General features: G+C 36.3%; 1 pseudogene; it reads left to right on the forward strand.

The window, feature by feature from the left end:
• Window positions 1-2,171: 2,171 nt before the first annotated feature.
• LOC148936239 (uncharacterized) lies at window positions 2,172-6,593 on the forward strand (annotated as a pseudogene).
• Window positions 6,594-11,211: the final 4,618 nt, after the last annotated feature.

An 11,211-nucleotide genomic window follows, 5' to 3' on the forward strand; every position in this document is an offset into this window, starting at 1 on the left:
CTATTTGGTAAACGGTAGATTTATTAAACAGAGAAATGTGTAAATCTTATATTTATATGTATATTACACAAAATAGAAATGATATTTTTAATAAATTGTATGGAAAGAAAATTACATCGTCTCCTATTAAAGATATCTCAAAAAATGAGTCAAATCAAAGTATCCATTCCAATTGATCGATGAACGAATTAAATCCTCTACCTCCGTTACGTGCAGAAGTACATATATCAAAATCTGATTGGAATAAGACACACACGTCGTTTCGTATAAAGATCGTCCGTACGAAATTTTAAATACTGGTTGGACCGATGTTATTTACGAATATATATGGAAACAAATAAAAATTCCATGCGCTTTCCATTTTAAAAATGCAAAAATTAATCATAATCCTGGCGACATCTTTTTAAAGATAATAAATGTTCCGAGTGCAAAGCTGAGATTAACATTTACAGCACTACGGAACCAAATGCCGACGGTATATATTTACATGTTTCTACGTATGACACTCGCGATATTGTCCATACGAAGAAACGACAATTACGTGGAAATAAAAGAAAAAGCATTGTGAAAGTTATAAAAATCAACGTACTTATGGCGCAGAGAAAAAGCTAATGAGTTAATGGAATTTGGAGACATGGAATCTCCGAATTTATATTCCGAAAGCGTGTTGCATAAAGCTAAGCAATTGCATCGCGATGCAGAATTAGGAGTGTTAAAAATAAAAGATCCAATTTTCTCGTTAATACAATTATACAAAGTATAATTTGGAGTTTACAACTCCAAATTGGTTGTATTTTTCAAATAAGCATCGATAAGTTTTACGTAATGTACTGGAGCCCAGAACAACTATTTTTATTCAAACAATTTTTGAAAAGGGATGACGTTGGTGATATTAGTATTGATGCAACGGGTCCCTAATAAAACCACTTTTAAAGCCAGATGGTTCTAAATCTGTTATGTTTCTATATCAAGCCATTACAGCGTTTAATGGAAAAGTATTACCTTTGTTTCAAATGATATCAGAGAAACATGATAACAATATGTTAACATATTGGATGAGAGAGTAGTTGCATTCTGGTGTGCCATGTCTTAAACAAGTAGTGACAGATTATTCCTTAGCACTCCTTAACTCCGCTGTTGCGCTTTCATTCAATAATATCAACTTAAGAACTTACATTAATAATTGCATGAGTACTCTATTAAGGCGTAAAAGTTCGATAAATTGTACAATTCGTATCGATAGTGCACATTTAATAAAAATAGTGTCTCGATGGCCTTGTTTCATTCACAAGCCAACTTGCGTTAAAGATTTTTTCATTCGATGTGTTGGCATTTTATCAAAATGTACAACAATAAATGATTTCAGCTATCTTTGTACAGACGTAATGTAGCTTTTACAAATTTAGAAGACATAGAAAATGTTAATAGCCATTGCTACGGTGCGCAACGTAGGCTTCTTGAAATCATGAAAATAGACAACATTCAAACATATGATGTTAGTGATTCCGATTTGTCCGTTATATTCGATGAATATGAAAAAGAAACAGATATTAAACTTGACAATGAAATTGATAAATTCTTATATAAAATTGAAAAGGACAGTAAGAAAGAAGATACTGGAATTCGTCCAAATCCTTATTATTGTCCAGATTTTGGAATGCGCCTTCTTAAATTAAATAAACATTTTGTACTATGGAGTGCTATCATATCTACAGCAGATAAAAATTCGAATCGTTGGAATAATACAAGAAATGTAATTGCCTCTTCTGCTCATAGTGAAGAATACTTCAGGGAAATAAAAAGCTTAATATTTAAAAGTCGAGCCAAATCGAATAGAATTGATAAGTTTATTATTCTGCATTTGAAATCCTTAGCTGGAACTATAAAACTCTTGAACGCATCTAATTTTTTGAAGTGTGAAATAAGATCTAATAGCACTTTAAACCCTGTTGAAGAAAAAATATCATTATTCCGTAATGATAATCCTCCTAAGAATTTAGATATTCTGCCACCGCTCGTAAAAAAATAGATGGGACCGAAATAAACATAAAAGTCTCATCTACTTTTTACGAGCGGTGGCAGAAGTCTCGTGGAACATCCTGTATAACTTATTAATAATATCCTACTTTTATTTAATTATTTTATTTTTTATTAATACATAATATATAAAATACATGAAACATATTCTCTTATACATTATTAATAGCGCAATAAATTTATACTTATATAATTGTTTTTTTAATTTTTAGCATTTGTATGTATATTCCAGAGATTGATTACTTGTGATGATGATATAATTTAAATAGTTATAATTGTTGATATAATTAAAATAGTTATAATTTTTAGTTTAAAATGTTGGACGTTTTAACTACAGAGCCTTCATCACATCTAATGTTTTAAATTAATTTTTCCTGTCTTGTGATTTTAATTTAATAAATATTTTAAAGTATACATAGTTATATTTGCTCATTCGGTCTTGAAATTGAATTGTTTTAATTATTTACAAGCTGTTTTTGTTTTTCTTTTATTTAAAATTCAATACTGAAATTTTGCTAAGAATGCAAAATTATAAAATTAAATTGTATTTTGATTCAAAAATTTCTTTAATTAAAAGGTACTTTAAATTCAAAAATATATAGATTTTTACTTAATAATAATATTTTTATAATTTTAATAGATTATTCATTTAGATGGTTCAAGCGAAACTATCAAGAAATCCCAGTTTTAATAACGGGAATGTTCAGTACGAATTACTAATTCATTCAAATACGTTAGTTGAAATTTTTGGCAAATATGAACCAAAAATATATTTAATGAACCAATTCCAACGAAACTAAGGCCCGTATTCATAGTTAGAATTTATTTTGAACATTAGTTTAAATTTGGCCTTAAGACGCTCTCTAGATTCATAGTCGAAGAATAAGGCGGGACTTGAGCAAAAATCTCAAATTAAAACTTATCGAAGATGATCTTATTTCAAAATGTCTTAATGTGTTTCACAAACGTATCTTATTCAAAATAAGCATAGACTAAAGATTATCTTATTAATTCATAGTCATTTAAGATTATCTTATTTGACATATATATTGTTAAATAGGATAACCTTCATCAAGTCGTGGTTAAAGAGGACTTAAGCAGAATTTCGTGTACATCATTTCATTTATTATTATCGAAAAATTTAAGATTTTTTAAGACATTTTAAAATTTTCATATATCGAGAAAAATACACAGGTTTGTAATATTTGTGACTAGAGGGCAACGGGATGTAGTTTTGATAAAATAAGCGAATTCAAGCAAATTTTCTGTATCATAAGCTTAACAATAATGCTCGAGAATTTCCACTACCTAAGTGTCGGTCCACAATAGGTGATTTAAGCTTTAAGACGTAAGAATTGACCAATCATAATCTAATATGAAAAGAATAATCGACTATGATAGGTCAATTTCTTAACGGCTTAAAGATTAAATGCCTATTGTGGACCGAGACTAACTCCATACTCTCTAGTCACAAATATTACAAACCTGTGTATTTTTTTATATTCTCGATGTGATATTTGTGACTAGAGAGCAACGGGATGTAGTTTTGATAAAATAAGCGAATTCAAGTCTGTATCTGTATCATAACCTCGAGCAATAATGCTCGAGAATTTTCACTACTTAACTTCATCAATGTATAATGTTTGAAAATCTACAAAAATCTTAAATTTTCGTTAATTAGTATATATGAGATAGAATACGCAACAGAATATTAAGGCTGCGTTCGAGGAGCGCGCTATTAGCACCATCACATCATTTCATCTTTATTGCTCATTATATTAAATTAAGGATAGAATGATGCGATGGTTCTAATAACGCGCTCCCTGAACTCACTCTAGGTCTGTTCTTCTTTTTAGCTGAACATATGTATGGACTATTTCCATTGGAAGAATTAACAGAAATATCATGGAAACAACCGATCATAAATAAGCACGATTTCAAAGATATCTTTCCAAAGACAATCTTAAATCAAATAATTACTTAATCAAAGAACTACTTAATCAGAAATTTTTTTGCAAAGACTGTCTTCTTTCGTTACTATGAAATGTATTATTATTGAGACGATCTTAATTAAATAAGATGGCCTTCGCCAAGATAGTCTTAAGTATTGATTTGAGATTCGACTATGAATACCGCCCTAATTAATGTTGCAAATACTACTAATCACATCAGTAAAATTTAATTTATTATCTGTATTATATATCGATATCTTTACCAAATTTTGTTTTACTTATAATATTATTTCTCTTTCTAAAATTAACAAAATTTTAAATTATTTAATATACATAATTTAAAATTTATATATTTAAGATAGTTAATAATTAATAGTTAAGAGCTAATAAGTTTAATATTTACATATTTATATATTTTGTAGTATTGGAAGCCTATGTTAAAACAAACTTTCTTGAAATTCATGATAATAAATTAAATAAAATGATTAGATGTGGATCTCTAACAGATGGCGAACATAAAATAGAAACCCATATAACCAATTTTAATCAAGAAAATTATCAAAAACTGACTATAAATAAAGGTGAAAAATAAAAATAATAGGCATCTTGCAAAAAGCAGGTAACATATATTAAGATTCAGCTATTTCGTGACGCAACATGGATTATGTAACGTCAAAGATGAGAAATGGCATGTCCGTATATATGTATGTATATATATATAAATACGTATATATGTATGTATATATGTATATAACTGCGTTAATTATACATAATCCATGTTGTGCCATAAAAGAATTTTAAAATTTATTAATAACTTAGAAAGTCATCTCTTTTATAATTTTAGAGATCCAATTTATTTGATTGTAAACAATACATCTGACATACAAAAATTAAATGGATGAATGTCATTATCATTATTATTAAAAGGAGTTAAAAAACCTTCCAAAAAAAAATGATGACACTACCAATATATCATAAAAAGTAATAAAAAAAGAATTTTATTATTTGTTACGTCCGGCGGACTTCACGAATTCTTCTCTTTCGGAGAGAGATAACGGCTGTTAATTGGCAAACGAAAATGCCTTGAACGATTTAAAAAGACTCTTTTTTATTACCAGAAACGCGAGATTCTGAAAAAATACACAGAATTCCTCTCGAGACACGTCTTGTCATCCGGAAAAAACAATTTTTTGTGGAGAACAGTCTTGCCGGCATCGAAAGATTTATAGCATACTAATAAAATTTGAAATACTTACAAAATCGAAATTCCTGACGCGTGAGAAACGCATCAAGATCGTCCAAGGCCGACATCTCCGAAACTGGAGAGGAGACTAAAAAAACGCCAATCAAGAGAAAGCGATTGGCAGCCGTTGGTGAACATGCCAGTGGGTAATTAAGGGTGTGGAATGATGGATGAAATTTTCATAAACTAATTCCGTCATTCATCAGGAAAACCGGAAACATAAAAACAACCACGACAGAGCGCCGCTCCCCCCCTTTCCCTATACTCGCAATTTTTCCGAACTATCATTCGAAAACTAACATAGAAATCTATTACGTCCTCAGATCCTTCGCACCCTTCCAGAACCCTATATAAACCGCGATTTAGAGCAGATCGCTCTTTTCACTTTCTTCATTTTCCGAAGAATGGCATCTTCTGAAGCAGTCGGCGAAACCCATTTTTCCACAGTATTAGAATCTGTGTGCGATCTTATAATCTCGTTGTAAATCTGCAGCACGGGATCCTGCCAACCAACCAGTTCGCAGCCACGACTTGTGCTCAGCAACAACAAAAGTGAATCTCGCTTAATCATTTTTCTTTCCGCGTTTGATTGGCCATTCGGTTCTCTTTTTCTTCCTTAAGTTATCCCCTCACTCCAGCTGCGAATCTATAGAATTCGCATGCCGCCGATATTTTCGGTGAAAACCCAAATCCTAACTCCAATTTTTGTTCCATTAAGATTGGCGAGCCGCGGATTAACTCGGTGAAACTGCCCTGCCCAGTTCCTCAATACTCTTACCTCGTTTAAAACCTCTCTAAATCTTTCTCTAAATCAACTTTACATTTCTAATAGTGAATCAAACGGAAACATCAGCCAACATCCCGAAGAATCGAACAAAACGGGGGTTACGATCCTTTAGGAGAAGCAAAACAAGTAGGCTTGTCGCGAAAATGAACGCGCTATCGAACTCGTGGAACAGTTAATAAAGGTGGAACCTAAGCTCGCAACCATAACATTAGAAGAATATGCCGCCGCTTTCCGTTCCGCGGCAGAATTCGAGCAACAGTGTATTCCAGAGAATTTTGATTTGGAAAAATTCTATAACCTTGTCCGCCAATTCCTTCAATCCCCCATACATCCACCTCCGAATATCTTTTACGTAAAACGCAAGTTTAAACCTACCCCCGAATTTTGGAAGGAAATCTCCAAACGTCACGCCATCCCCATATACATCTCTAATGATCTCCTTCTTTATCTTATACCAGCTAAATGTTTCTCCAGAGCGCATCCTAATCCTCTGCCACACCTTGTGCCCAACCCCATGGATACGTTCACCATAACGAAATTTTTACCTCAATTCGAGCAATTAGAAATCCAGTAATACATGAAGTCACAATTATGTACTGTTATAAAATTTTCACATAAACCTTAATCTTTGTACCGCGTAATATAGATCCATGTGATTTCGTTTTCCTAAGTTCAAATAATCAGTATTGTTATTAAACATGAATGTAGACTCAAGCTCCATTTATGTATTTCTTTTCTTTCATTTACTCATTAAATTTTTGTTAAACTGAGTTATGTTTCAATTATTTTAAAAATAAATCTCGACCATTCCCGAGCCCTGAAGATCGCACGAGGTCCTATCCCAGGTTAAAGAGATTCGGTTCTTTGACCAAAAAACGGACCACCGATCGCGCCAGCGCAGGCAGGAGTTATAGCGTCATCGACGTTGACCCGTTATCCTGTGCTCAAAGGGTGCATTCGAATCGCAGATCGACAACGATGATCTGAGAGAATAAAAGCCAGTTCTGTATGTCCACTCTCTCTCTTAATCAAATCGACTTTTCCTTTCTTTCAAAGCTCGAACGTAACATATTATTAAACATTTTTTTTATTATTAAATAACTTATTTGAATTTAAAAAAGTTTTAAATTAATTTTTCGAACAAGAATAATATGTAACGATACGCCTTCCGCGCACCGTTCTAATAAGTGCGTTCGCGTCCAAAAATAGTCGACGCGCACCGAACATACCGACTGTTGCGCGCGCGAAAACATGCGTTTGCCACGCGCGCGCCAAAACACCGCCGACGACCCACAATATTTTGCGACCCGCAAAATAACCGATAGACCGGGGATATATAAACCCAGCCAATTCTCGATAAAAAATCCAGACCGATCCGATCTTCCGATCTGTTTCTATCTCCGATATTAAGCAACCAAGATCAGGCATTCCTGATCTCCGCCGAGCATGTTCGATACTGGTATCATTCTCCATACAGCGAGAAAATCGAGACCAAGCATTCCCAGTTTCCATCAAGCACACTTAGCTCTCGCCTCTCCGAGACAGAGCGCTCTCAATCTCTACGTTTCCTCCAACAATACGAGCAAACGGGACAGAGTATTCTCAGTCCCCGACAAGCATACTTGTCTCTCATTTTTCCTATTCACCAACTCCGAGACGGAGCATTCTTGGTCTCACCGCTTCTATCATCACACGAGTATACGCGACAGAGCATTCTCAGTCCCCGACAAGCATACTTGTCTCTCATGTAAAATTCAAAGTTAAGAGCGAGTATTCGCATTCCTGACATTTGAAAGCGCATCCGTCACGCGGCAACAGCGAATAACGTACACTGCAAGCGCAATCGCCGCTCAATCAATCGCGCGCCTAGTTAGGCCCCGCCACAAATCAATTGTGCGCTCCGACGCACGCAACTTCGCGTTTTGAGTGCACACCGCACATTTCATGCGTACTGCGAGACACAAAGAGGCAAAGCTATAATACATATCAACAGCGCGCTACGCGAGTTTATTCCGCTGTACATACATATACATACTACCAATCTAAATAAATACTTATTTATCGAATACTTGAGTCAGATAATTTTATGAACTCCCAAACCCGGCAAACCGACGAACACGTCCGCGCAACTGAACTCACACGACACCGCACGGCGAGGACGGACCGTTATATGGCGCCCGAAAGGGATCGTTTAAAAGTTCCCAGACAACACGCATGTCTAAAAGACGTCTAAAAGACGTTTTATAAGAGACGTCTTTAAGACTTTACCAAAAGATGTCATAATTATGTCTTTTGGACATTTCTTAAAGATGTCTTGAGAAAGACGTCTTAAAGATGTTCTTTTAAAGACGTTTGTAAGATTATATTAGAAAGACGTCTTTTTGACGTCTCAAAGACATCTTTTTTAAAACATATGTTCTATAACTTTAATCTGTCATCAATATAATCTCTAAAAGTTCTAAATGACAGTTCCAAATATAGTTATTTACATTACCGACTGTGATATTTATCGAGAAGCGACTGCATATTTATTGATTGGAATAAATGACATGACCAATTTCGATATAATGTAACTTATAAAAATATTGACAGTCAGTTTATCTAGTACTTCAATATTTTATATTATTATAATATACAAGAATGCAATTAAGATAAAACTATTCGGAATGTATTGACAAGAGGAAAAATACGAGACAGAAGCTGAAATTACTTAATAAATCGGTATATCAATGATTTAATATCTATACATTTCTAATGACAAAATTTATTTCTGATTATAATAGATAAATCAAAGTTGTGTAATTATTATTTCAATGATGTACCAATTTATTAAATAATTCCAAATTCTGTCGTATTCTTTTTTTGTCAATATTTTCTGTATAATTAATTTTTATGTCATTATAGAATGTCCAAAAAATTTCAAATAAAACATCTGAAAGACGTTTTAAAAATGTCATTTATTGAAAAATAAGACGTCTTTAAGACATCCCAAAGACATAAATTATCATAAATTAAGTAACAAGACATCTTAAAAAAAATATCTTAAAGACTTTGTAACGCGGTCACCTCGCTCGACGCTCGGATCGGCTCGTCGGTGTCCGGGTTCGAGAGGAGGGGAGACTCAAGCGTACGCGAACACAAGTGGCGGCGTGAAAAAGATAGTTTATTTTAGCGAAAGAGAGATACAGCGTGCAGGGCCAGGAGATGTCGCAGTGTCGCCGGTAGCGAAGCGGGGACGCAATTGGTTGGCGCAAGGCGATGAGATGCGCAGGACAGGTGCGGTGTGCGGTCGGCAATGGTCGATTTACACGGCGTGGTTATCACTAGGGATCTTAGGATTACGGACTTATAACTAGCGGCCTTAATCTCTATCGCATGCACTTACGAGCTAATGTCAGGCGGGACGGTTAGATATTGCGGGCAGGGTCGAGTGCCACGTCGAGCCCTGCCTTCGCAACGGAAACCGGTGACACCCGGTGGAGCTGAGTGAAACCTCAGCCCGAGGAGCGGTGGCAGGAGTCGGAGAAACCCGACAGAGCTGAGTGAAACCTCAGCCCGTGGAGCGGTGACAGGAGTCGGTGAAACCCGACAGAGCTGAGAGAAACCTCAGCCCGTGGAGCGGTGACAGGAGTCGGTGAAACCCGACAGAGCTGAGAGAAACCTCAGCCCGTGGAGCGGTGACAGGAGTCGGTGAAACCCGACAGAGCTGAGAGAAACCTCAGCCCGTGGAGCGGTGACAGGAGTCGGTGAAACCCGACAGAGCTGAGTGAAACCTCAGCCCGTGGGTAGAGAAAGCCGGTGAAACCCGGCAGAGCTGAGTGAAACCTCAGCCCGTAGGTAGAGAAAGCCGGTGAAACCCGGCAGAGCCAAGAGAAACCTTGGCCCCGAGAGGTAGTAGGTACTAGTTAGGTATCAGGAGTCGGATCGCAGGATAGGATCTGGTCTCGATGTCTCGGCCGGCCGGGCTTATATACCCGGCCGCCGTTCCCCACTACGCGCCGTCGGTCCGGTGGCGGGGAGTCGGTATCGCGTGGGGACATCGCGAGCGAGATAGCGTGAGCGAAACGGCGCGTGCGCCCTGCAGGCAAGCGAATGCGGTAGCGCGAGTGGTGTACGTGCAAGCGGGATGGATAGTGCAGGATAGTAAGCCAAGCGTTTCTCTGTATATATGTGTGTGTATATTTACGTACGTGTATGTATATATATATATGTGTATATATATATGTATGTACACTCGTAACAGCCCTGCCGTTACAACTTTTAAGACTTTTAAATAATATAAGACGTCTTATATTATTTAAGACGTCGTAATGTTCTCTGAGTTAATAGAAAATAAATGACTCAGTGGATAAAATCACTCTCAAAAGCGGAGGCAATTCACAAAGCGGAGGCAATTCACAACTATTAAACCTCGAAATAACCGGCACTCCCAACTGCGCCGTCGACTCCGCCAGACCGTTAAAGATAAATCCAGCACTATGACTACTCAGAAAACCGGATCTTCAATTAGCCTCGAACAAAATCCGTCCATATTTTTTGAAGCCCCGACCGCCAATCACCACCACCCGAACTCACTACCCAATGAATTAATACACGCAAAGATTATAAACCAAATGAGAAAGTGGGCCATTTCGACGGACGTGACACTCTCTCCTTTCTCGAACGAATCACGGAATTACAACGGCAATATGCATCAATGCTAGCTGGATTACCCGAATTGTTACGAGGAAACGCATTAGCTTGGTATCGCAATAACGTAGACGAATGGTCAACATGGGAAGAATGATAAGAATTCTTTCACGCCTTCCGACGGCAATATCGACCGAAACACTTTCAGGCTCGTATAACGCGTGAAAAAGAAGGGAGGGTGTGCGTCACGGCGGGGCCACGAATCAGTCGTGAAAACTCGTGAAAACTAATTATTTTGTGAAAAAATATCACCTCAACCAGGAATCGAATCTGGATCTCCTGCTTCCCGGGCAGGCATCTTATCTCTTCGACTATCGAGGCATGTAATGATATTTATCGCAAATAACACGTAGATTTTAGATAACACGTTTAGAATAACACGTCACAATACAATGATACACACATATACGTATATTACAATATATACATGTATTCTCTCGAATCCCCACGACCGACACTTCAGAGAGATGATGGTCCTATTTTCTCGATGGATGCAGGTCGGA

This window comes from Pogonomyrmex barbatus, unplaced genomic scaffold (genome assembly GCF_055798465.1).
Source record: "Pogonomyrmex barbatus isolate J1 unplaced genomic scaffold, ASM5579846v1 scaffold26, whole genome shotgun sequence".
In the NCBI taxonomy this organism is placed as follows: domain Eukaryota; kingdom Metazoa; phylum Arthropoda; class Insecta; order Hymenoptera; family Formicidae; genus Pogonomyrmex; species Pogonomyrmex barbatus.